Consider the following 26,282-nt stretch of genomic DNA (forward strand, 5'->3'; position numbering starts at 1 on the left):
AGGGAAAGAAATCGTTTCTTGACTTCTTTCAATGTCACCCTTTGTCTACCGAATGCTGCTGGTAGACGCGATGCTGCAGCAGTGAAGAGCAGTATCCGCTCCTCTCCCCTCCCCGGTGGCAGACGGTGCAGTAGGACTGCTAACCGTCCTTCTTATCAACCCGTGAGTGCTCCTGGCTGGCTTCAGGTGAGGCTGGCCAGGGGCGCCTGCGTGAAAATAGGAATGACTCCCAGTCATTCCCAGTAGATGGTACAGAATGGCTGGTAACTGTCCTCATCATAGCAACTGGGGGCTGAGCTTCAATCAGCCCCCTCCCTTTCCTGTGTAAAGAAAAGATTCTGTACTGCCTGGACTATCATAGCAGCGGGATGCTGGGCTCCTCTCCCCCGCACCGCTTAATGTCCTGCCTGGACTGTCATAGCACCGGAAGGCTGCCTCCCCCTCATTTTATCTCACTAACAAGTCACTGTTTCTTATTCCTGCATTCTTTATAACTTCATGACACAAATGGGGGGGACACTGCCATGGTTGCCCAGGAAGGTTTGGGGAGGAGGGAAGCAACGGGTGGGGTTGTTGCAGGGGCACCCCCTGTGAATTGCATGCAGCTCATCATTTCTGCGGGATCTGACACGGAGCGGCTGTGCTCTCTGGTACACTGGTTCTCTAGTACACTTGCCCCATATTCTAGGCAGGACTGACTCTATTTTTAGATAAAACATAAAGGAGGGATTGACTCGGAGAGTCATTCCCAGTTTTGCTTTTGCACCCCCGGCCGACCTCAGCCAGGGGCACCCATGATAGCAGCAGACAGCACAGAAGGACAGATAACCGTCATTTCATTGCCAAATTACCCTGGCAGCAGATGGTACACAACAACTGGTAACCATCTCTGCTATCATGCAAAAGCAAATGAATGCTGCTGTGTAGCACTGGAGTATCGCCTCTGTCCATGGCATCCAGTACACATATGGTGACTGTAAAAAAAAAAGCTGGACGGGCTCCATAGTTGCCGTGCTATGGCATCTGCCAGGGCAATCCAGGGGAAAAGGGCGTGAAATGATTGTCTGCCGTTGCTTTCCCGGAGGAAGGAATGACTGACGACATTTACCCAGAACCACCTGCGACAATGATTTTTGCCCCATCAGCCACTGGGCTCTCAACCCAGAATTCTAAGGGGCAGGGGAGACTGCAGGAACTATGGGATAGCTATGGAATAGCTACCCACAGTGCAACGCTCCGGAAATCGACGCTAGCCTCTGACCATGGACGCACACCGCTGAATTAATGTGCTCAGTGTGGCCGCGTGCACTCGACTTTATACAATCTGTTTTATAAAACCGGTTTATGTAAAATCGGAATAATCCCGTAGTGTAGACGTACCCTGAGAGAGCTGGCCCGAAAGACAAGTCAGAGCTAGCTCGTCTTCAGCCTCATGTCCCCTGCTGACCTCCACCAGAGCCCCGGGAGAGACTGACATGAGACAATAGGATGAACCATTTTGGATAAGTCAAGCTCTTGCCTCAGCCTCCCTGAGGGGTAACCCCGGCTAGCTGGGTCCTGTGCGAGGCAACCTCACCCCTGGAATAGCTCTCGCTTGGCTTGTGCTAACTCCCCCAACTCTGCAGCGCGTCTCTGAGTCTGTCATCCTTCCACTGCCTGGATTTCAGTCATCGGAGCAGAGGGAATATCACAGCCTCGCTGAGCTCCTCATGCTCAGGCTCCGTGGTAACACGCACGGCTGCGTCTCCACGGAGGGGGAGGAAAGGCAGCAGAGTGGGCAGAACTAGCACTCTGCATTGCAGCCCATGGTTCCCCCTTAATGCAGGCCTACGGGTTACACTTGCTGCCAGTAGGAGCAGCCCTAACTGGGGGAGCAGAGGGCAGAAGAGTTAAGTCAATCTTATCACAAGAGCTTTCCAGGCCACCCACCACCTTTCCCATTCAGGTTCTAGGTTCATTTGGATCCCAGAAAAGTCAGGACCTGTGGGCACTACCTGTCTGGATCCATCTGATGCATTTCTATAACGCCCATGACCAGGGCTTCTAACCACCGCCAGGCACAACATGGGGAGACACGGCCGAGGCACCAGAGTGGATAGCTCATTGGAAATATTGCCGCATGGTTGTCAGAAAAAGGAAACAAGGCGCTCTCTCCTTGCCTCGACACAGCCTAGTCACAGTGATAATCATGTCATGTCCTCGCGTATAGGGGTGCATGCCATTCTAGCTACCTAAGGTACTTCTCTAACTCCCATTCCCGCAGCATCTGTGCACATCACACCATGGAAGTCTATGGAGGAGCAGGTCTGCCAAGTGCCAGCGAGCACCCTACCTGCAGTGGAGGGGGGATGGGTTCCCCAAATACCAGTGCTGAGACCCAGAGAGACAGAAGAAGACAGTCTAAGAGGAGGGAATGGGAGGGAGTGGGAACTCTCTGCACTGGGATACTGGTGAGGCCGAGCGCCTTAGCAGGCTTCAAGAAAAGCTTCGCTATGATAAGGACACCCACAGTAAATAAGGATAAAGCATCAATAATGAAAACACCACCTCCCACGTACGGGCGTGAAGCAGGCACCAACCAAGGGGAGTTCATAAAAACTTCCCCAGTAGGCAGGCGATTCTCCGGTTCTCCCGTCGGGTGATTGTTCCACCTTCCTTTGAAGTCGCTAATAGTGGTTAGCACCAGGGACAGGATACTGGATAAGGTGGACCCTGATCGGTTCAGTTCAGCAATAGACATCCCTATGTAAGCACTCATACCAGTCCTTCCCCTCAGGCCTGATCTACAACACACGGGTAAGCATTAGACTGACATGAAGGTGTCTTTTGTTACGTTTGTTAGAGGCAATGTATGTTTATGGCTCTGTATAATTAATACATTAGGCCTCTCGCCTCCGATCCTGCCAATGTCTCCTATACCACCAGCTTTTCCTGTGCCACAGTCGTCCCTCTGCCAAGCAGTCACAGGTACCGGGACCTAGCAGGTCAGTTTGTCAATCAGTGCTGTGGAATATGAGAATAACTGGTTTGTTTACACCATATGCACCAGCCCTGGAGCAGAGGGGTCATTTGGAGCTGGATTGAGAAGGGGAAAAACATCCCCACAGAGCAGGAAATCCATGTTCAGGAGATAAAAGGCAACTCAGTGGGGACTAGGCCTGGCCAAAGCCAGCGTTCAAATCCTGCATTAGGTCATGCGGGAAGAGGAGTTTGGTTGGTTTCAACCTAACCTGTATCATAAAATCACCACACACGTTGGCAGGCTTAGCTGTCCCCATAGGTGACCTCGGCGACTGTGCTCTGCTTTATCATGGGGGAGATACAAACGTGCTGTGCTTTCCTATAGTGACTTGATTTTTGTTCTTTCTTGTTATTCATTTCCTTACTCTAAAATAACGACTGAAATATCAGGTCGTAGGGGAAAGAACAGCAAAGGATGGACATTGCATCTTAGGGTGGAGGGGTCAAATTGCCCAGAATTGGCCTCTTTACTGCCATTGAAATCAGCAGTAAAACAGCTGACACCGATGGGCACAGAGCTAGGCCAGTCTCTGCCCTTTAGCAATCCCGCTCTACATGATTTATTTGGATCACACCTGATCAGCACCAAGCGGCAAGGGAACAGCCATGCCAGCAAAGAGTCACGATTGCTGGGTTTATAACAAAGACAAACTGCCCCTCCCCTTTCTCCCAGAATGCAAGCAGATGTATGTTCAAATTACCTGCTGCTAACTACCACACTAAGCAACGCGCCTCGGTCTGGGAATGAGTTTAGGAGCAGGACCAAGAAATGTGTGTTAAATGAATGATGAGAGGATTAGCAGGAATTCAGCAGGTCCTGGAAGGGTGAAATGTCACCGGTACAGAAAACACAGGTCACTCGTGTGGACGTTTCAGCTTCCCACAGTGGGGATAAATCTCTGGTTTACACCCATTTCACAGAGAAATTCTGCCATTCGCTAGGGCTGGAGGTGCATGGGAAGCTCATGCTGCTGCTGCAGAGGGAAGATTTCGGCCTTAGGGCTGTCAGACCTGCACCTTTGACCAGCACTAAACTCCCTTAAAAATTCAGGCCACATTTTGTTTGTTTTATAGGATGATACTTGTGCTCTTCCAGTTGGCCCTTGCCAGAGGGAGGCTTTCTGCAGAGAAATGGGAAGAGGTTAGCTGGTGAACATAAAATGCCTTTTGAAAAACAGCCCCAAATCCAAAGGGCTCCCCCTTCTGAAGATGGGTTTTCCTCCTCCGTTCCACACTGTGCATTTGATCACATGTGGAAGGGTCAGAAGTCGGGACTGCAGAAGCACTCAGAACTCAGCTATTAATTTACCTGAGCCTTGCCCAATCCCTCTATATCTCCCGAGGCCAAATTCTGCTTTCGGTTTACATCAGCGCAGCTCCGATTACAGTCAAGAGGCCAGACCACGGCCTCACTTACAGAGCAGCAAAACTGGAGCAGCTCCCATGAAGTCCAGAGAGAAGAAAGCTCAAAGAAGGCCTGATGAATCAGAGGAGCGGGCGTTCTCTCAGGACTAGAGTACTGGCCTGCAGGTGAAGTAGTCCTGAGTTCTAGTCCCATGTCTGCCACTGACCTGCTGCAATATCTTGAACAAATCACCTTGCATCTCTATTTCTCCTCACGCCCTTTGCCTGGTCTGCTTAGCTCATAAGCTGTTCAGACCAGAGGCTGCCTCTGATTAGGTGTGCAAACAGAAGCTGTCACAAGGGAGCCCCAATCTCTGTTAGAGATACCAATGCAGTTGAGAAGAACAGGAAAGGGAAAAAATAAATGAATATTCATGAGCAAAGGCTGCTGATTGGACCCAGTGGGAGCTGGGTCCATCCCTCACGCCAGGGAAGTCACTTTATTTATAAATGTGTTGCTATGTTGCCTCAACTTCCCACTTCTTAAATCCTCCTCCCCTGCTGAAGCGAGACCATGGGATCGCTGGGCCCTACCCCACATTGGCCCTCCAGCTACAGTCACCCCAGAACAACCCGCATGAGGATGAGGCGACAACCGCAGAGCAGAGGGAACTGCAGCCTGGCAAAGCCTCACACTGAACCCGAAGCCAAGCTTTGGCTGACATCCAAGGAAGGATGCAGGGCAGTAACCTGAATAAAGGGCTTCCCTGGGTAAGTCAGAGCACCCTCCGGGCTGCTCTACCCTAAGGCAGCCTCTGCACAGCTGCATACGAGCTGCATCACCACACAGAATTTCCATAGGGCTGAGCAATATGAGTGCACCACTTCTTGCCCCCTATGCTGGTGCTTATGATGGGGGCGGCATAGTGCCGCTTACATGGGTCCTATGCTTTTCCTGCCCTGGAGGAGTTCTCCCCAGCCCCTTGCAGGTCACTTATGGTCCCAGAAAGCAGAGGAGCAGCAGCCAAGTGTTCGAGAAGGTGCCAGAATCAGGTTCTCAATCCCCAAGCTACACATTTATTGCATTAAGTTTCTCCATGGGAAATACACAGCCAAGAGAATCTCTAAGAGATGGGGCTTGAAGCCTAGCTCACGGGCCTTACATTGGAGAGATCACCTATCATTTAAACGTCATCAAAACGTGACACTGGTTTGGCGGCTGGTGTGCCGAGACCACAGCCTACTATGCTGACCAATATTGTCTCGTGGTTTCAGCTGTCTGTATCCATTTGTTGTCTCTCGTCTTATGCTTCGACTCTAATACTAGCTCCTTTGGCCAGGGATTTTTTCTGTGTTTGTCCTGGGCCACAACTAGTGCTCCTGGGCACCACGGTAATGAAGATAATACATGAAAAAGGTAATTGACATATTTTCTAAAGCGTCTAGTATTAAAATGATACACTTGATCCAGACAGGTGACCAGAATGAGGCCGATATTCTCCCTAAAACCAGGGTCAATGCAATGGATCGTGTGGCATGCGACCCACGATTCTGATTTTTCTCCTCTTCAAGAAGAGAGATTCGCAAACCCTCTGAGCGTGTGCTTGCTTTACTGGAGGAAAGATGGCCTCGTGCAGCTGGGACTCAGGACAACCTGGGTTCAATTCCTGCCTCTGCTATCTCTGACCTAAGCATTCAGAACTCCACCCTTCCCCATGTCTTGCAGCTGATGCACTGCATTGTCCATCCTCATTTCATTCTTAACATCCTGTTGGTTGCTGCCTCTCACTCGTGTCTCTATACCTTTCCCCACGCGGCCTCCTGTGCACAGAATGCTCTCCCACCATCCTGTCGTAATGACCCATTTCTTTCCGAAGGCCCAAAGGAAGCATGGTTATTAGAAACGATCACGCAGCCACCATCCCCCCTCTGGATTTCCTGGTGCATTTCAACCTCTAACCCTCGGCTGGAGCCGATCAGAAATTTATGACTGAAAAAGTTCCTCTTGGAAAATATAGTTCTTCTTCGAGTGATTGCTCATATCCATTCCAGTTAGGTGTACGCGCCGCGCGTGCACATTCGTCGGAAAACTTTTACCCTAGCAACTCAGTGGGCCAGCAGGTCGCCCCCTAGAGTGGCGCCACCATGGCGCTCCATATATACTCCTGCCGGCCCACCCGCTCCTCAGTTCCTTCTTACCGCCCGTGTCGGTCGTTGGAACAGTGGAGCGCGGCTTAGCTGACCTCCACTTCCCTAGCTACTCGTTTTCTCGTATATATTTATGCAGTTATAACCCTTTTATATATATATTTGTATGGTTATACGTGTTTTCTTTGCTAACATGGTTAGTTTAGTTAGCGGGGTTCAGGAAGTAGCCCCTTCCATGAGCCCAGTGCCGGAGCCATGCATGGCTCACCGGGTTTTAAAAGGGGCCCGGTCTGCCAGAAGCCGCGGCCGAAGAGAGATCTACATGACTCCTGTTTGAAGTGCCTCAGGGAATCACACTTGACAGATAAGTGCCCCATTTGCAAGGCTTTTAAGCCGAGAACAAAAAGGTGCGGGACTTTCACTTACCCCTCCACCTTGGCGCCGAGCGATGTTCAAGCGGCGGGCAGAAGCGCCTCCTCGGCACCGGACCCCGCCGGTACTACCAAGGCCTTTCGGCACCGACCGTCGCCGGCACCGATGTCGACTCGGCACCGCTCCCTTCTTCCGAGGTCGAGAGAGCCTACGATTCCTGCTGGTGCCTGGCGGCTCCCCGGCACGCGCCGTGGTTGAGCCCCCTGCTCCCGCTGCTTCCGTGCCACCTGCATCGCAGCCAGAGAGCTCACCTAAGTTGCGTTATCCGGCACCGACACCTGCAGAGGCACCGATGACTTCGGCTCCGTCGATTCCAGTCCCCCAGGACCACGGAATCCAGTGCCTGGCAGCTCCCCGGCTCACGCCGTGGTAGAGCTTGCTGCTCCTGCTGCTTCTGTGCCAACTGCACCACAGCTAGAGAGCTCGTCTAAGATGGCTCGCCCGGCACCGACGACGTCGGCACCGTCGATCCCGGTCCCACGAGGGCCGTAGAATCCGGTGCCTGACGGCTCCCCGGCGCGCGCCGTGGTTGAGCTACTGCTCCTGCTGCTTCCATGCCAGCGGCACCGCAGCCAGAGAGCTCGTCTAAGTCGGATCGCCCGGCGCCGGCACCAGCTACGGCACCGATGACGTCGTCACCGTCGATCCCGGTCCCACAAGGGCCGTAGAATCCGGTGCCTGACGGCTCCCCGGCACGCGCCGTGGTTGAGCGTATTGCTCCTGCTGCTTCCGTGCCAGCGGCACCGCAGCCAGAGGGCTCGTCTAAGTCGGATCGCCCGGCGCCGGCACCTGCTGCGGCACCGATGACGTCGGCACCGTCGATCCCGGTCCCACAAGGGCCATAGAATCCGGTGCCTGACGGCTCCCCGGCACGCGCCGTGGTTGAGCTACTGCTCCTGCTGCTTCCGTGCCAACAGCACCGCAGCCAGAGAGCTCGTCTACGTCGGATCGCCCGACACCGACACCTGCTGCGGCACCGATGACGTCGGCACCGTCGATCCCCGGTCCCGCAAGGGCCGTAGGATCCGGTGCCTGACGGCTCCCCGGCACGCGCCGTGGTCGAGCTAATGCTCCGGCTGCTTCCGTGCCAACGGCACCGCAGCCAGAGGGCTAGTCTAAGTCGGATCGCCCGGCACCGACACCTGCTGCGGCACCGATGACGTCGGCACCGTCGATCCCGGTCCCGCAAGGGCCGTAGAATCCGGTGCCTGACGGCTCCCCGGCACGCGCCGTGGTTGAGCTCCTGCTCCGGCTGCTTCCATGCCAACGGCACCGCAGCCAGAGGGCTAGTCTAGTCGGATTGCCCGGCACCGACGCCTCTGAGGCACCGACAACATCGGCACCGTCGATTCCAGTCTCACAAGGGCTATCGAATCCGGTGCCCGAAGGCTCCCCGGCACGCGCCGTGGTTGAGCGTATTACTCCCGCTGCTTCAGTGCTGACGGCACCGCAGCCAGACAGCTTATCTAACTCGGATCGCCTGGCACCGACACCTACCGAGGCTCTGATGACCTCGGTACCGTGGATCCCGGTCCCACGAGGGCCGTCGAATCCGGTGCCTGACAGCTCCCCAGTACGCACTGTGGTTGAGCCTGCTGTTCCCTTCACGCCGGAGATGTTACCAACGGCGAGGGCTCTCAGTGCCATGACAGAGTCAGTGCTGCCTGACCCGGGCACCGCCGGTACGGGTAATACAGGCTCTTCAGGGGACTCTCCCCTGTCAGCACAGCAGAGCGGCACCGTTCACGATCACGGTCCCGCAGACACTCCAAGTCCTGTCGGCACGCCGGACACCACTGGCAGTCCCGGTGCTGTTTTCCTCGGTACTGGTCACACTCGCTGCACCGGTCGGTATCCCGTTCGCCGACCCGCTATCGGCACCGTTCTGACCTCTGGCACCGGGGCAGGTACCTTGACTCCTGTAGCCCTTCTCCGAGCCTCGAGATCTCGGTCGACCTCCCGACACCATTCTGGTTGCGGGTCTGGATCTCGTTCCAGGTACCGATACGCCTCCCGATGCCGGTCCCCGGTGCCGAGTTGGGCAAGGTCCGAGTGAGTCAGAGACTCTGCCTGTGCCTTCTTTTAGTACCTCCATGGCCATCCGGACACGCATCCGTGTCATCCCATATGCGCAGATTTTATGCTCAGGACCACGATCCTGATATGATGGCCAGCGGGCGCCAGCCCCGAAGCAGAAAGAGGCTTGGCGAATGAACAGGCTTGGCCGCCAGGTGTACTCTGCAGGGGCCCTGCAGCTCGGGGTAGCAAAGCAACAAGCCTTGCTTAGCTGCGATAATTATAGCACCTGAGTGAAGGAGTTTCTCCCTCAAAACTTCCACCTGGAGTTCGCTGCCGTCTTGGAGGACGGGGGGAAAGAAGGTTCCCAGAGCGTCCCTCCAGGCCTCGTTGGACGCAGCAGACTCTGCGGCCGGCACTCTGGCCTTGAGTGTCGCCGTGAGGTGCATTTCATGGCTTCAGGTTTTAAACCTCCGGCCGGAGCTGCGGTATGCCATTCAGGATTTACCCTTTGTTGGTAAAGGCATCTTCGCGGCAGAGACAGCCCCAGACTGCGAAGTCTGGTGGGCAATAGGGTCCTAATGCGTCTCAGCATGTATACGCCAGCGACAAAACGCAGGCCTTTCTGGCCCCAGCCGCCATACTCTGTGCCTAGCCAGAGGCAGAACTCTGGCAAACGGCAGGGCCAAGGTGGTCGCAGACGAACGTCAGGACCCCTGAAGAGCCAAAGTCAAGGTCCCTCGCAATTACCACTGGGACCAAAGACGGACCTTCCAAGGTTCACCTGAGGGCGGTGTACCAGTCGCAGGACGGGATCCCGATCCCGCTTTCTCCTGGCATGGCCCCAGTTACTTTCAGATCGCTGGGTCCTGCGCACGATGGAGCATAGGTACCACCTTTAATTTGCTCCAGCCCTGTCCCCCTTCAGCGGACGAAAGGGGCAAGGGGTTTTACTCCCGTTATGCCCTAGTCCCCCACTCGAACACAGGTCTCAGACCTTCTTGGTCCTGCACGGACTCAGCCGGGTTAGGATAAGGTTGAAGTTCTGCATGGTATCCCTGAGATTCATTATTCCATCCTTGCCTCCTGGGGGCTGCGGTGCCGCCCTGGATATGAAGCACGCGTACTTTCGCAATGCCATCTTCCCTCCGCACGGGAGATGCCTCCGCTCTATAGCCGACAGTCAATACTCCCGGTTTACGGCCATAGTCGCCGCCTACCGTCGCTGATGTCGGATATGCGTTTTTCCGTATCTGGACGATTCGCTTATCCACGGAGACTCTGAGACACAAACCACTCAGCGCGTGGGCATCGCCACGGTCTTATTCACAGGTCAAGGCCTGCTGTTTATTATAGAGCAATCCACTCTGGTCCCCACGCAGAGGTTGGGCTCCCTAGGGGCTATCCTGGTCTCCTACCTAGCCGGAGCCTGCTTATCGCAACTGAGATTTTAGGCGATGGCAACAATCATCTGAGGTCTGAAGGCTTTCCCAACGACCTCAGCTCGTTCTTGTCTCAGTCTCCTGGGTCCATGGTTGCCCGCAAGTTTGTAACCAAACACGCCAAGCTCCGCCTCCGTCCTCTCCAAGTCCGGCTCACTGCCCCTGACGGCGGACGCCTCATCTCTCTGCTCGAGTGTTCATAGTCACCTCTGAGCTTAAGGCCTTTGGTCTTCTAGGGAGCTGGCATTCCTCCTCAATGCCCCAAAAATTGAGAGTAGTCCGCCTGGCATGCCAGGGGTTCCAGCGGCAGCTGCGAGGCCGTTGTATCTCGGTGTTTACAGCCAACACAACGACCAGGTGCTTCATAAGTATTCAGGGGGGACATAGTCCTCCCCCCCCCCTTTTTTTGTCAGGAGGCCATCCATTTCCGGGTCTTTGGCATGGCCCACTCGATGGAGCTGGCAACGTCCTTTCTCCCAGGCGTTTGGAACGTCCTAACTCTTTGCCTCAGCAGGTCTTTCCTGCCTTACGAGTGATCACTCTGCCCCATGTGAGGCGTCCCGCTTTCCGGAAGTGGAGATGTTTCCTCACACAGACCTGTTCGCTCACCGCGAGAGCAGGAAATGCCAGGTGTTCTGCTCCTTCCAAGATCTCTCCTCGGAATCGATCTTGGACGCATTCCTGATGCCGTGGAAAGGCCAACTGCATTATGCCTTCCCACTGTTCCCACTGGTTCATTAGGTCCTGCTCAAACTCCGCAGGGGCAGAGCGTGCATCATCATGATCACTCCAGAATGGTCCAGGCAGCGCTGACATACCACGTTACTCGGCCTGTCAGCCCAGACCTCATCACTCAGGGCAACGACAGGCTTCGTCACTCGGACCTGCAGCCTCTTCGCCTCACGGTGGCTGCTTCGTACCTGAGTCGGGGTGACAGGCAGCCGTCCACCTGGTCAACGTACCGGGCCAGGTGGAAGCGTTTCTTTTACAGCTGCAATACGCTCGATCTTGCTCCTGCTGAGGTCTCGATCCCCTTGGTTTGGCCTGCCTCTGGCCTTCAGCGGCAGGACCTGGCGGTATCAGCGCTGAGGATACACTCAGCAGCCATCTCTACCTTCCAGCAGGCTGAGATGGACGTTCAGTGTTCTCACGCTCTATGGGTTCGAGGTCCCTCAAGGGCTTGGAGCGCTTGCACCCTCGGGTGCGCCGCCCAGCCCCGACCTGGGACCTCAACCTAGTCTTGGCCAGACGGGTCTCTGAGATCAGAGCTCTTACGGGGGTTCCGCCGTACACTAGGTTTCACAATGACAAGGTGCAGTTATGACCGCACCCGGCTTTCCTCCCTAAGGTGGTTTTGGCTTTTCATGTTACCCACAGTTCAACGCAATGGGCACAACCGTTGCACTCCTTGGACATCTGTGGAGTGCTCGCATTATATTGTGCTGACAGAACCATTTCCTAAGGTGCCCCAGCTCTATCCCGGTAGCGGGCCAAAGGGAGGGCTTGCTTGTTCTCCTCTCAGAGGATCTCATCTGGGGTGATGGCGGACATCCCCACTTGTTATGATTTGGCTCATATTTCCACTAGCCACATCAACGTGCATTCTACCAGGGCTCAGGCTTCATCTGCCGCCTTGCTGGCTCGTGTTTCTACCCACGAGATCTGTCGCGAAGCTCCATTGGTCCTCGGTCCATACCTTTGCTTCGCAGTATGCCCTGGTTCAGCAGTCAAGAGAGGCTGTAGCCTCTGGCTCAGCAGTTTATTCTGCCACATTTCACTCCGACCCCACCGCCTTTGTAAGGCTTGGGATTCACCTAACTGGAATGGATATGAGCAATCACTCGAAGAAGAAAAGACGGTTACTCACCTTTGTAACTGTTGTTCTTCGAGATGTGTTGCTCATATCCATTCCACACCCGCCCTCCTTCCCCACTGTCGGAGTAGCCGGCAAGAAGGAACTGAGGAGCGGGTGGGCCGGCAGGAGTATATATGGAGCGCCATGGTGGCGCCACTCTAGGGGGCGACCTGCTGGCCCACTGAGTTGCTAGGGTAAAAGTTTTCCGACGAATGTGCACGCGCGGCGCGTACACCTAACTGGAATGGATATGAGCAACACATCTCGAAGAACAACAGTTACAAAGGTGAGTAACCATCTTTTTTGTCAACACTGAAATTTCCCCTCAGGAAAATGGTAGTTTCCTCCCCCCCGCCCGGTTTTTGATTGGGAAAATCAAAATGAAAATGTTCCTTTTGAAACGTCAATTTGAAATGAAACAGTTTTTTTTTTTTTTTTTTGAAATGTCGATTTGAAACGAAAAATTTCTTTTTCAACCCTAGGGTGGAACATTTTGTTTGGATCGAAAAACATCCACACTTTTCCTTGGGGTGTTTCCTGTTGAAAACACGGGGGTGGGGATTTTTTTGTTTCATTAAAGTTTGCGCTATCACAACTCCATGTTTCAATTTGGAAAGGAATTTTGAAACAGCAAAACTTCCTGCAAAAGGGAAATTCAGTTCTTGGAGCACGTCTCTTAGACCATAAAGTGCTTTGGAGCCGTGACTGTCTTTACCATGCTTATTGCAGTGTGTGGAGCACACGGCTGGCACTAATCAAATCAGCAGCAACACTCAGGCGGCAAATGGCCTGTGGTCCTCCATGTTGTGTTCATATGGACACGCTGCCCTGTGGTCTTCTGCAAACATTTCCCCTCCTCAACACATGTGGGACAGTCCTTTTCCAAGGAGTATTCTGAGTCATGCACTCTGTACAAACTCTACTGTCGGGGCCCATTTTCCCTTTGCTATCACATGCACTTGCACATCGAGAGCAACGCACACTCATCCCACCATGCAACAGGAAAACGTGGGGGAATGAATCCTGCCAAGCGAACCCACAACCCATTCCAGAAAGCAAACTCCCCACCAGGACAAGGAGTGATTTACCACCCTGAACAAATGGAAGGATGTTAATGAGTCTGGAAAAGGACATGAGTCATTGAACAAAGGCGTCTGCTTTTCCAGCACAGATGTTGAGTGATTCTCACCTGAAATGAGTTTTTGGACAGCTACATTGCACACACCATTCCAACCGGAGCATGCTCAGGTTGCTCACTCCTGAGCAGGGAGTCATCTCAGAGTTTAATAATGGAAAAACAGTTATGACACGTACACCCACCCAGAGACACTCGCACAGCGGCGTCTCGCAGAAAGCAGCTGGGGAAAAACAGCTGAGTTTAGCTTGGGGCGCGATAAGAAATAAGGACCTAAGGAATAAGCAGGCCTGTGGGGTAAGCACATCCACAGCCAAATATCAAACACCATCCACGTGGCTCTTGTCACCAACCAGAGGTCAACATTTGCCATTGGGCACCAGATCACGGTCCCTGGGCTGTTGCAGTTCTAGTTGTACAGGACGGGCAGTAAGGACTCCAGGGTTCTAGTCCCAGCTGACTTTTTAATGGTAACTACCACTGCGGTGGAGCGAGGATGTTTCTGAGTGTCTCTGATACTCCGTTATGCACCAGGGATTTAAGCTGGCTTGCTGCTTTAAAGTCTGTGGGAGACGGGGGGAGGGGGGAGCACTCAGTCTCTGAGATCTTGGCCAAACCTGCCATCCAGCCACAATAAAGTATTTTCCTTCTCTAGTATCTACCATCCAAGGATTTCAAAGCCCTTCACAAATGCTAATGAATTAGCTGAGCCTTCCCCCTGCCATGAGTGAAGGTATTATCCCCCCTAACAGATGGGAAAATAAAGGCACAGAAAAGCGAGTGACTTGCCATGGGTCACCAAGGAAGGCTTTGGCAGAGCTGGGAAGAGAACCCAGGAGTCCTGGCTCCCATCTTCCCTCCCTAGTAGAGCTGGAAAATCAGTCAATGCTCCCAGCAATGAAGCTTCCATCATTTCCCTCGGGAGGCAATTCCACAGTCTACAGACCTGCAACCTTATCGCCAGGCTACATTTTCAGTTTAGTAGCAGAAAGGCAGGAGATTTAATGAGACAAACCTGGCTGCTTTTGAGAAGTTAGATTTGAGTAAGACCATGAGCAGAGCTGTGGTTTAGATGGAGAGGATATTTCATAGCATCCTAGAATCCTACAACTCAGGATGGAAAAATTCTATTAACTCTCTCCAGGGGCTAATGCAGGATTGTTCCCCACTTTCTGGTGCCTTGCCCAGTCCAGCTATTTGATCAGGACCAGAGCTCAGCAAAAATATGAAGTTTCACTTTGCAAACTGCCCTGTGTCAAATAAAACGCTGGGGGTTTCAGCGTGTTTTCTGCAAGAATTTGTAATTTTGCTCAAGGACGAGATTGTAGCAATTTCACCTGCTGAGCACAAGTCTTGGAGCAAAGAACTGTGGCGTGCTGGCCTGCCAGGAATCACAGACCAGCAGGCAGACGGGCCAGGACGAGATGTCTGCCACAGCAACACTGCAAACAAAGCACTTTTGTGTCAGTGCGCACTCACCAAACATTTGAGGCTAAACTGCAACAGGTTCTGCTGCTGAGGCTGTAAGTTCGTTTGGGGCAGAAACCATCTTTTTGTCCTGCATTTGTACAGTACTGAATACAAGCAGGGCCCAATCCCTGACCAAAGCCTCAAAGTGCTGCTACAACAAAACTCAAACAATACTAGTCATTTTGCAGACAAACCCTATCCTGCCATGAGTGCAGGGACTGGACTAGAAGACCTCTCTCGAGGTCCCTAAGATTCTATGACTATCTTTCCACCACTTTGGCTGGCGGTGTGAAAGCAGTTCTGATCAGAAGCTAAACATTATGGTAATCGGGGTAACAGTTCAGGGACTGCCTGCGTACATTCTGTGTGTGTCAGAATGGCCCACAGAGAGGAGAACACAACGTTGTTTAGAGCACAGAGCACTGGACTGGGCACTCGGAAATTCCATCTCTGGCTTTGCTACTGGCTTGCTGGGTGACCTTGGGCAAATCACTTCACTTGTGCCTCAGTTTCCCCATCCGTACAATGGAGATAATGCTACAGCTGTCCCTGTGTAAAGCAATTTGAGATCTGCTGATAAAAAGTGCTATATAAGAGCTAGGCATTATTCCTACAGCTAAGAGAGCTCTCCTTTACCTCCGGAGATAGAGCTCTATGTTCTGGGAGCTGACAGGTCCATTTCTGAAGAACGCAGGTTTGTTCCAGGATGCTGGACAGAGTCACTTACCTTTGGGCCAGCGTTTGGATGAACAGAACAGGGGGGTGGCAGAAGCTCAGCAGGGGACATAACTACACAGTTTTGCCAAACGTCCAACTGTTACATGGCACTGCTAGTACATCTTCTCTGGGACCCCGCTAAGGGAAAATCACTCTTTGCTCTCAGGAGACATTGGGCTCTGTCCTGCTGCCTCTCTCCACTGTAATCCCACAGGGAGAGGCGGCCACACTCAAATTTGCTAAGCTAGGAACAGTTACTGAGGAAGCAGAAGGCTGGATTGTGGAGAAGAGCCGCTGCTTTGGACTGTGCAGTGTTGTTGTAGCCGTGCTGGTACCATTCACTCCCCCTGCACCCGGGCAAAGTCGCACCAGGGATAACATGTCAATGGGCTACATTTTCCGAAGAAAAGGTGCATCCAAGTTGCACATGCAAAAATGGTCAGGCGTCAGCACGGTGACCTGCAGCATGCACCTCCTTGTTTCCAAACTTTGCATCCGGGGGGGAGAGGGGGGAAGGGGAAACTCTGCACCAAGTCAAATCTAGGGCCCTGAAATTAACACAGGCAGCATTGTAACATGTTGTCCTGAGGCAACACCATGATCTTGCCAGGTCACCAGGCACCGAAGCAAGGCTACCAATGGGATGAGACAACTGGTGTGAGGTGAAAAGATCCAGTGCCAAAAGGAGACAGGCCTGTATTCTGTGCAAAGCTTTGGGACGAGCTCTAGGGCATGCTGTGCTAACAGAGGAGAACTGTGAACTTCCAGCCATCTAGATCTGGATTTCCACTGGATCTACAGCAATGCTAGTGAGACTCTATCCAGACACCTTGCTTGGAAGGCTTCCCTTGTTCCTTAGGATAATAATAACAACTCTGCTGTGCTGGCATACCGGTCAAGGCTGAGCCAGCAAGCAGAAGAGACGCTGGGTGTATTCTCTTTCTGCTCAGAGAGCAAAGCTTTCCTTTCAGACCCCGACATGCAGTCCTTGCTGGCGACGCCAGTCCTGAGCCAAAGGCAGTACAGCGGCAGGGTTTGCCAAAGATCGTGCTAAGCTGCCCCATTTTTTGCAGCCTCTGGGAGGAGGTGCCCACTCTCCCTGTAATAACCTTAAGTACCCTGTCAGTGTGCTCCATTGGAGGGGGCATTGGCATTGCCCAGCCGTGTGACCTCAGGAAAGCCAACCGCTCTTTGCCTCAGTTTGCCCCGCTGTAAAATGGAGACACAGACAATTGACAATCTTTGTAAGGCACTTTGAGACCTTCGGAAAGGGGCTACAGTTTGGTGCAAAGTCAGTCATAAGGATCTTCCTTTAAAGGGAGGAGGGGAGGAGGGAGAGAAAGCAAGCAGGATCCTAGATTCAGGAGTTTTCACCTGCTGCCACAATGCAGACACCTCTGGGAAAGAACACGGAAGTCAACCGCTTACTGTAACGCTGCACAGCGCAACAACAGTTCGACACAGAACACTGTACCCAAGTGATTCAGGCAGGCCCACGCTAACGGCTTGGATTTCTCTCTCACCAGCACCTCTTGCACGAAGTATCACGGGAACTTTCCTGGTCATAGCTGGTCAGGACACGAGTATTTACATCCCATCGGAAAGAGGCTACTTCCAGGATTGCAGCCTGCCGGAGCGCGATCCGAGGTCCCTGGCTGCGACCTAAAACAGAGGGAAGAGCGCCCACCCGGGGTGGCAATTGTACTGACAGGTTGCAAAGACTTAATAAAAAGAACCGATTTCTTTGCAGGACTGATGAATAGGAGAACCCGGGCTGGGGGCAATAAACAAAGAAACATTCCCCATGTTGGTCTTAGATGACGGATCAGGAAACACACTGCACGGTACGTTGCACATTCGGGATGTGGCAGGGCACCAAGGACATTTCATATGCTACAAAGCTGGCTCCTCTACCGCAGCTGGGATTTCAAATATCAGCTTTGACCTTGGTCATATATTTTACACAGCGAGTTGTCTACATTGGAAATAGCAGGGAAAAGGGCTGATATAGCTTTTATTTTTTTTAAGATTTAATGCACGGTCTTAAAACTGGGGCAGCCCCAGTGGATGGCCTAATTACGTGCCATTCCCCATTAAGAGAAAAGACACGTCTGAAGAGATCTAACGCAATGTGAAGCACCAGCCCAGAATAAAGAGATGAGCATAAAAATGCCATTTGCTTCATTTCATCTGCAATTGATCTTGATTTCTTCCTTCGGGGCCAAGACTGCAGGTCGGTTTGTCTCTGGGCACGGAAGGGGTGGGTAGGAGAATGGGCATGGGCAGTTTTTACTAGCAATTCATTCACACATAAGGGATACCTCATCAGGATCTCCAAGGTGGAGCCAGACATCCCTGTCCCCCAAAGGAGGGATCTGGGACTGGTGGCATGGGGAGAAAGCAGGTTGCATCTTCATACATAGTGTAGCCAATTATTCTGGGGGGAATTCTGCAACACTGCATACGCAGAATTTAAGCAGAAATTAAATGTGTGTGCAGAATTTCCTTTTCCCCCCACCACAGAAATGGGCTGCAGAGCTGCTGGCTGCCACTGGGGGCTGCTGGACCCAGCAGAGCCCAGTTTGCAAATAGAAGACACTGCCAGGGAAAATGGGAGGGAAATGGAGGGTTCCTGACCTCTGCAGTTCTCAGCATGCCCTGAAGGAAGGAAGCGGCATGCAGGAAACTCCACACAAGCCTGGGACCTGGCATCAGGCACTTTCTCCCTCTGGATCCCTGGGCTCTGGGGAGCAAGGGGTGCAGGTGTCTGGGCTGTGGGGGCACCCCACATTTGGGCTCTAGTGGGAGGGGCAGAGAAACGGGACCTGGGTTGTTGTAGAGGTTTCTTTAACTCTGCTCCTGGGGGAATTGTTGTGTGACAGTGTGTGTCCGTACTGTTACAGACTTGCTGACAGGTATTTTGAAATAAATGACCAAAATCATTGAAACTGGTGTGATTATATGGTGTTATTTTGATAAAATATGCAGAATTGCACCCAATTTTTCATTTTTTGGCACAGAATTCTCCCAGGAGTAGCCAGTGCACGTGTTCAGGCGCTTCTGTCCTGCCTGTGTTGTCTGCAGCCAGAACATCGCTCGGCATAACTGAGCTTTTCCCTTCACCACCCACCTCCCAAGGACTGTGGCTTCAAAAGAGTTTATGCAGAGCCCTGCAAGAGCCCCTTCCTTCCGCACAGATTCAGACTTCCCAGGGAGAACTGCCCACACCAGAGACAAGCGCGACTGTGGATGGGTAGAGAGAGAGATTCCCTTTCATAAACGGCATGTTATTATTCTGTGCTGACAGCCTAGATCCCCACCCTAACTGGTCTGATAGCATTGTCCTTCAACCTACATGTTTACACTGGGCCACCTTAACAGATAAATAATTCAATTCCCCGCTCCCCCTCCCTTCCCCCGGCGAGGGATTAACTGCCTCTGATAGCCTTGATTTGCTAAATAAAACACTCTTTGAAGGCTCCCTGTAATAACATTTGCAGGGAAAATTGACATTCGTCCTCCTTCCCATCAGCCCCGATGCTTTTGTTTGAGAGTTAATAACTTTGACGCTCGGCTGGGCTATTGATTTCTCCGGGCACAATTGGTTTTTTGGTCCAAAATACACAAATAAATAAACGAGCAGGTGATGGCGCAACCCTGCTGAACTTGTGCGGGCCACTGCGGCTGGGACGTAGCATGGGAGCTGGGCTCCATTCATCATCCAAGAAGCCCTACGGACAGCCACTTAGACCTGGTCTGCAGAAAGAAACCGAGCAGGCTGACCTCCCCCAGCACCCTCAGAAAGAAGGGCTGACGCTCAGGAACGGAGCGGCAGATTTCAGGGGCCAGCATGGAAAGTTCACCTTTTAATGCTCGGTATCAGCCCGACAAGGTTCTGAGCAAACAGAAGCTACTCGCTGCGGGAAGCTTTGCTGCAAATTCTGCAACCTGACAGGTTGGTTTCCCAGATGGGGCCCAAGCAGTCAAGGTGGAGTCGGGTATTTAGTGAGCGTAATTTGTTTACCTCCACACTGTGCACGCGCCAGCTTTGCTGGGTCGGGGCGGTAGCAGGGAGAACGCAGGCTACTACCTTTGGTGGCTATGGCACCATTGCCCACTTGGGAAAACACCACCCTCACAGGCCTCTCCTCACCCTCTCTGGGGACTCTCACTACTCGAGGGTTACCAACCTGGTAATATTTAAACCTCCCCTGCCCCGCCTCTTCCTCCCCAAAGCCCTGCCCCTGCCTCACCGCCTCTTCCCCAAGGCCCCACCCACTCCTCTTCCACCCTCTCCCTTGTCGCTTGCTGCTTTTCCTGCAGAGCCAGGGCTGGGAGCTGCAGCCGTCCGAGGTAGGTAGGAGGCGTCCCCAGCTGACCTGGCCCCTCCCAGCCTCCCCCGCCTGCTTTAACCAGTCAAAAACCAGGTACCACTTGCAGCCCAGTTCTCTGCTTAGAAAAAAAACTGTCCTTTTCCTGCCCCAGCCCCTGAGTTTGGCAGCTAGGCAACCCCTCTTGCCCAGCAAAGGGGAGGGCTGGACATCCACCCTCCCTTCATGCATCTTTTCTCAGTGACGGAGCCAGGTTTGGCAGCCGGCAGAGAGGGCGATGGCTCATTGGGGGTGCGCTGCTGAGCCAGTGGCAGGCCCGGCTCCCCAGTCCGGGCACTGTGACCTGGCGCATGGGGTCGCCGCCACATTCAGGTTTGGCCCAGCTGCAGCCCCGTCAAGATGGAGGAGCAACTGGGGAGCGAGTGGCATTACGACCTGGCGCACAAGCATTCAGCGCCACGGGACCCCATGCGCCAGGTTGCAATGGCCGTACTGGGGAGCCGGGCCCAGCCTTGCAGGACAGGAGCCATTTCTGTGGAGGGCGGGGAGCATAGGGCAGGCTTGCTGTCCCATCCCATGTGAAAATTTCTGTCCTACACACCTTTCATCAATTGCATGGTAGGCTTGAAAAAGTGTCACCCTTACTAAAGGCCCCAGGGGTGCAGGTCACGCCCCAACCCCCACTTAGCTCCACCATGATCTGTTCTGCAATGCAAAGGAGACCCAGAGCACTGACTGCATCCGGCGGGCTCACCTACTCAGCCTTCCCAGCAAGGGGCTGGGGGTTGTGAATGAACCCTTTCCCTTGGGAGAGTGCATCAATGAGGATGCACTCAGGCAGCAGAGCTCTTCCTAAGGGAAGGGTCCTCCCCAGCTCACACCCTGGAGGAAAGCTGAACTGCAATTTCCCTGACAGAATAGCTTCCCATTGGAAAACGCATCTCAGCAGAGGGTTAGACTAGATGGCCCTTGTGGTCCCTTCTAACCCTGTGGCTCTAAGATCTGACAAAATTGATATCTTTTGTGGGGACTTAGCAATTAGGGCAAAAGGTTTGATGGGAAACTAACATGTTTAGTTTTGACTTTATAATAATATATAAAAGTGTTTCAAGAAAATTAGATAAAATATTTCATACCATTTCAACTCACAAAGAAGTCCAAGATTTTGACTTTTCGCTCTAATTCAGGACAAAATTTCAAAATCTGGGTATATCCTGTGGGGCAGAAATTCCATTCTCCCCCAGCTCTACCTCTGGGCAGCTCAGGAGCCTGAAATGAGGGCCCTACCCTGAAGGCGGAGGAAAGAAAAAACACTCTTTTACTGACACCATCAAAAAGTCTACTAGATTAGCAAGGCACAGTTTTCCTCCGCAGCCTGTCTCTGACTAGGATCATTTAGCATGCAGCGTTGTTGTAGACATGTCTGTCCCCAGATGTCAGAGACACAAGGCAGGTGAGTAATGTCTTTTATTGGAAATATTTCTCTCACCAACAGGAGTTGGTCCAATAAAAGATATCACCTCCCCTACCTTGTGTCTCTAGGATCATTTAGGTCAGTGTTCCCCAGACCCTCGAAAGAAGACCATCACTTCTGGAAAATGAAACCAGTCGTGCTGTCCCTTCACACACTGGAGTCCCACCAGCTATGGATAAACACCTGTACATCTCTTCACCCCCTGCAGTCCTGCATGCTCCTTCCTTACCTCCCTCCCCAGCTTAGAACATGCTTCCAAACATGAAACTTCCTCTGCTCTCTTCCCTGCTACGATGAGAAGTGAAATAAGGAGCAAGGTGGCCACTCAAAGTATCAGTGTATGAGTTGGTGACCACAGCGGGGACTCTAGGCTCTCTACAGATTCAGGCAGACATCTCTGCATCAATCACCTTCTCTTCACATTTAGAAGGTTTTCTTTGTAACCACAAGAGCTAGAAACATGGGAGTTCTTTTGAATGAAACAATTAACACACCTTGATTCTATCCTTGGCTTCTTGCTGATATACAAAAAAATTTTTTTTTTTTTTGCAATTTGCATTTATGTTCCTAATTGCTCTTCAAAAGACTTTTTGGGGGGGTGGGAGGGGGGGAGATAGTTCTTGGGAAACAGTTTCCCTACATGCAGTGTAGTTGTAGCTGTGTCAATCCCAGGATATTAGAGAGACAAGGTGGGTGAGGTAATATTTTTTACTAGACTAACTTCTGTTGGTGAGAGAGAGACAAGCTTTCGAGCTTACACAGAGCTCTTCTGCAGGTCTGGGAAACTTAGTCACAGTGTCACAGCTAAATATTAGGTCTACACTCTGTGACACTGATTAAGTTTCCCAAAGTCACATTTTCTGAAGGACCTTTGATGACCGGGAAAAGCCTCAATGTATAGCAGGGCATCAGGCAAGAGGTGGGAGGCACGAAGCAGACACATGCTGAGTTTTCCAGGTAAAATTCTATTACCTTTGCTAAATGTGTATGATTGTTTCAAGAGGATTTCAGTGCGAATTGTGGGTACTTGGATAGATGGATCAATCGGTTCATCTAGCTTTACTGCAGCTTCTATAAGAGTTTCCGTATCCTCCACTGCAATTCTCCATCATAACTTCCAGCCCCAGTAACAACTCTTCTATGACTCCCAACGGATCTGTCTATGCCTTTCAAAGCAATAACTCCTCAACGAACAGCCAGACCTGCCAAGTCGACTGCTTTTCCTCTGCAGACTACTGGTTTTTGACTCTCTGTATGGACCTCCGGGGGCTCTTGACCAATTTCTCTCTCCCTTTGGCTCCAGGATTAGAACTAGGGGGATGAGAGCGGGGTGTAGGTGTGGATTTTAATTTTGTTTTTTTAAAGAAATAGCTCCAGCAGTAAAGATTTCAGTCATCTTCCATTTCCTTAACTTCTCTCATCCTTAGATGATACAACTCCAGATCCCCCAGCCATGCTCACACAAGACAGCACTCTAAGGAAATATTTCTCCCTCTCTTTAAGTCATCACTATTCAGATTGCTTATTTCATCCCACCCATATCTGAAGTGTGTTATAAGCCCTTCCTGGGTCTCCACTGGAGAAATTACTCAGTCTATTCCTTGTGGTTAGAGAACAACATTCAAATAATTGTTAAAAAATGGGAATGCATTGATGGACCCCTGATTTCCAGAGTACAGCTTTCAGTTATCACTACCGATTCTTAAAGAATCCTAGTACACAATCCTTGCCTTTCAATGTTCTTGGTCTCAATCGTGTGTTCAGTAAGTTAGGGTTAGCTGAGTCCCTTTGATTATTATTTCTTGTTTATAGCACAGCAGTGCATATCAACTAATGCTGGTCAGGAAATGATTTTTTGGTCAAATCCACAAAATATTTCAAGGTTTTATCAACCATCCACCCCCGCCCCTCACAACCATGTTACATTTGTCAGGGTCGAGGGGGAGGGAGGAGAAAGGTTGACAAAAACGTGAATGTTTTAGCCAAAAATGAATTTGTGAAAAATCATTTTCATCCCCTGCCATCCGCCATCCGAGTGATAGCAATTTCCTGCCATATCCTTGGCAGATCTTATTGAAATCAGTTCAAGGCTCTTTGTGGTCCATGATATTAAATGAATGGTGTATGTGTGTATTATCGTGGGCCAGGATTGGACGTAACCTCTCGATGCAGAAGATACAACAAATGTGAGACCTGGGACTTCAAAGGACAATATTGAACAATGTGCCAGACAAGAATGGGCTGTGATTAAGTGTTCCTGGGGAAGTTTTAGAAGAGAATGCAAATTCTGCACCTCTGGTTTACAAAAACCCAGTCTTTGAAGCTATGCTCTGTAGAGCAGGCCATTATCTGCTGATCACTGGTTACATGAGGCCAAAATCAGTGGTCCAAACAGCTTGAAAGAAAGACTGATCTATTCATGGTTGTTCTGGTTCTGAACCTGAGACATTTCTGAACTTGCAACCATGGGCAAAACCCAGTTGTGGGTTTCAAAGGACTGACACCAACCAGAGGGCTGAGATAGGAGTTGCGGTGACCTGTGGAAAACTTTTTCAGCTTAGGCATAGGTTCTTTTGTCATTTGTAACTTGTTTTCTCTGTAACATTTCCACCTTAAAAATAAACGGGCTTGCTTAGAAAGAGCTGGACGGTAACTTGTCACTGTGGACAATTATGCTATTCAGAGTCTCTGGAGAGAACGCAAACCCGTCTGGGCGACTGAGAATATCATTGTAGGCAAGGAACTGTGCAACCTGGACAAACCTCATTCAGGAGGGAGAGTGACAAAGGTCCTTACCCAAGAGAGGTGGTGGCTTAAAAGCTGAAACCTAGAGTGGCTGCCCTTGCTGGACCGAAAAAGGGGTGCAGTGAGATATAAGTGCAGCTCCAGGAGAGCTGGCTGCAGGACGTATCATGCGGAGTTCTGGAAGGATCTGGTACTATTCAGATGATGGAGTGGAAAGTGTGCTGATCAAATCAGCCAATAGCACCAGCCCGGCAGGGTCTGCAAGCACTTTGGAGAAGCATTTGACTGGGATGTACTAACAAGAATGCCGTACGTAAGATACAGGAGGTAACTGTCTCATTCTGCCTGGCAGTAGTGAGACCTCAGCTGGAGCACTGTGTCCAGTTCTGGGTGCCGCACTTTAAAAAAGATGTGAACAAATTGGAGAGAGTCCAGAGGACAGCAACAAAAGTGATAAAAGGATTAGAAAACTGGACCTGTGAGGAAACATTAAAAACCTGGGTATGATAAGTCTTGAGAGGGGAACTGATAATACATGAAGGGCTGTTATCGAGAGAACAGTGATCAATTGTTCTCCAGTCCACTGAAGGTAGGACAAGAAGTAATGGGCTTAATTTGCAACAAGAGAGATTTAGGTTAGAAATTATGAACATTTCTCTAACTCTAAGAGCAGTTAAACTCTGGAACAGGCTTCCAAGAGAGGTTGTGGAATCTCCATCATTGGCAGTTTTTAAGCACAAATTAGTCAAACACCTGCCAGGGATGGTCTAGATTTCCTTCGTCCTGCATCAGCGCCAGGGAACTGGACCTCTCAAAGCCCTTCCAGATGTACATTTCTGATTCTATAAAGTTAAACTCCACCCTTCTTCTCAGGCTGGTCGCACCCAGATTCCTCCCTCCAGACTGCTCAGCCCACACCCTAGATCCTATCATCTTCCTCCAACCTCCCTTCTAAGCAGCTGGTATAAATGGGATGCTTCAGACAAATGCTGTCAGCCTGTTACAGGTATATTTAGATGTGCCTGCACACACGTGCGCAAAATCTGAGCTAGCACCCACGACCCACATGGCACTGTCCAGCAGTACCTCTGTTGCCATCAAATGAATCTAGCCTTTCAAGACACCATTACTCCCATGGTGCCCAGTTAGTACAAAATAATTAAGCTACCTAGGGATCTGTCAACTGCCACAATCTGAAAGCAAGCCAGAAGATTTTGTGGCTGATCTCAGACTGGATTTTCCAAAATTGTGCCAAGCAGAGCTAGCCAAAAACTTCCATCAAAAATCTAACACACCTTTTCCAGGGGGGAGGGGGTAAGCGGAGGAGGAGGGCAATGCTATTTTCTGGCCAGTTGACAGAATGGGTAAAATTTTCCAAATATTTGAAATTAAAAAAAGAAAAGACATTCTAAATGCTTTGACCGGCTCTAGTGTTGACTTTGATTAACCTGATTCAGAAGCAGCTGAGGCTGGCACGAAACTTGGAAACAACTTTGGAAAGCTTCTGAAAGAACAGGTGCCCTACACAGCCCTCCTGATGGAGTGAGAAAGATAATCCAGAGTTTAGTCCTGGCTCAGCAGACGACTTGGTGGAGAACAGGGAGAAGTGTCTCTGATTTATTCAAGTTCCTATACCGTGCTCTTTATCATAGTATCTGAGCCCCTTCCCGCAAAGGCAAGGACCGCACGGAGCAAACAAAGGCGAGCCACATACACTGATATTTATCCAGTGTTAAGCATCAAAAGAAGAAAATTCATGGCCACTCTGACCTGTCGGCTTGTTGATGGAACTGAAGACAGAGTGTGACCTATGCAGTAGCAGATTCTCAGTGCTCCCTTTTCCACGAGATGTTCCTAAACTGCAGGTGGAAAACAGGCAGCTGGGCATACGGACGGATCGTCAGGCAGAAAGTCTGACATCATCACTTGGTTCTTACCCACTCAGTGGGCGTTACACCAAGTACAAGACAGGATACTGGGCTAGATGGACCATTGGTCAGACCCAGTATGGCCATTCTGACGTTCTTACAAGTTGAGCAAAGACTTTAGGCGTCAGGTTGATGGGGCTTGGGGCTGTGTCCAGCTGCATATTCAACATAGAGGCTCCAGGCCTCCTCAACTAAGATGATGGATCCCCAAGAAACAATAGGGA

General features: G+C 51.3%; 1 protein-coding gene across 5 annotated transcripts in view; it reads right to left on the reverse strand.

Moving 5' to 3' along the window:
- Positions 1-26,282, reverse strand: part of CNTFR (ciliary neurotrophic factor receptor) — a 474,506-nt gene that overhangs the window by 290,540 nt on the left and 157,684 nt on the right. Inside the window, exon 3 of one of the 5 annotated variants that reach the window (XM_030567634.1) lies at positions 17,110-17,242. The exons of the other annotated variants lie outside the window; for them this stretch is intronic. The gene's annotated coding sequence lies outside the window, so the exon portion shown is untranslated. The remainder of the gene's footprint in view (positions 1-17,109; positions 17,243-26,282) is intronic. 5 annotated transcript variants of the gene reach the window in all.

Source organism: Gopherus evgoodei, chromosome 6 (genome assembly GCF_007399415.2).
Source record: "Gopherus evgoodei ecotype Sinaloan lineage chromosome 6, rGopEvg1_v1.p, whole genome shotgun sequence".
Taxonomy (NCBI): domain Eukaryota; kingdom Metazoa; phylum Chordata; order Testudines; family Testudinidae; genus Gopherus; species Gopherus evgoodei.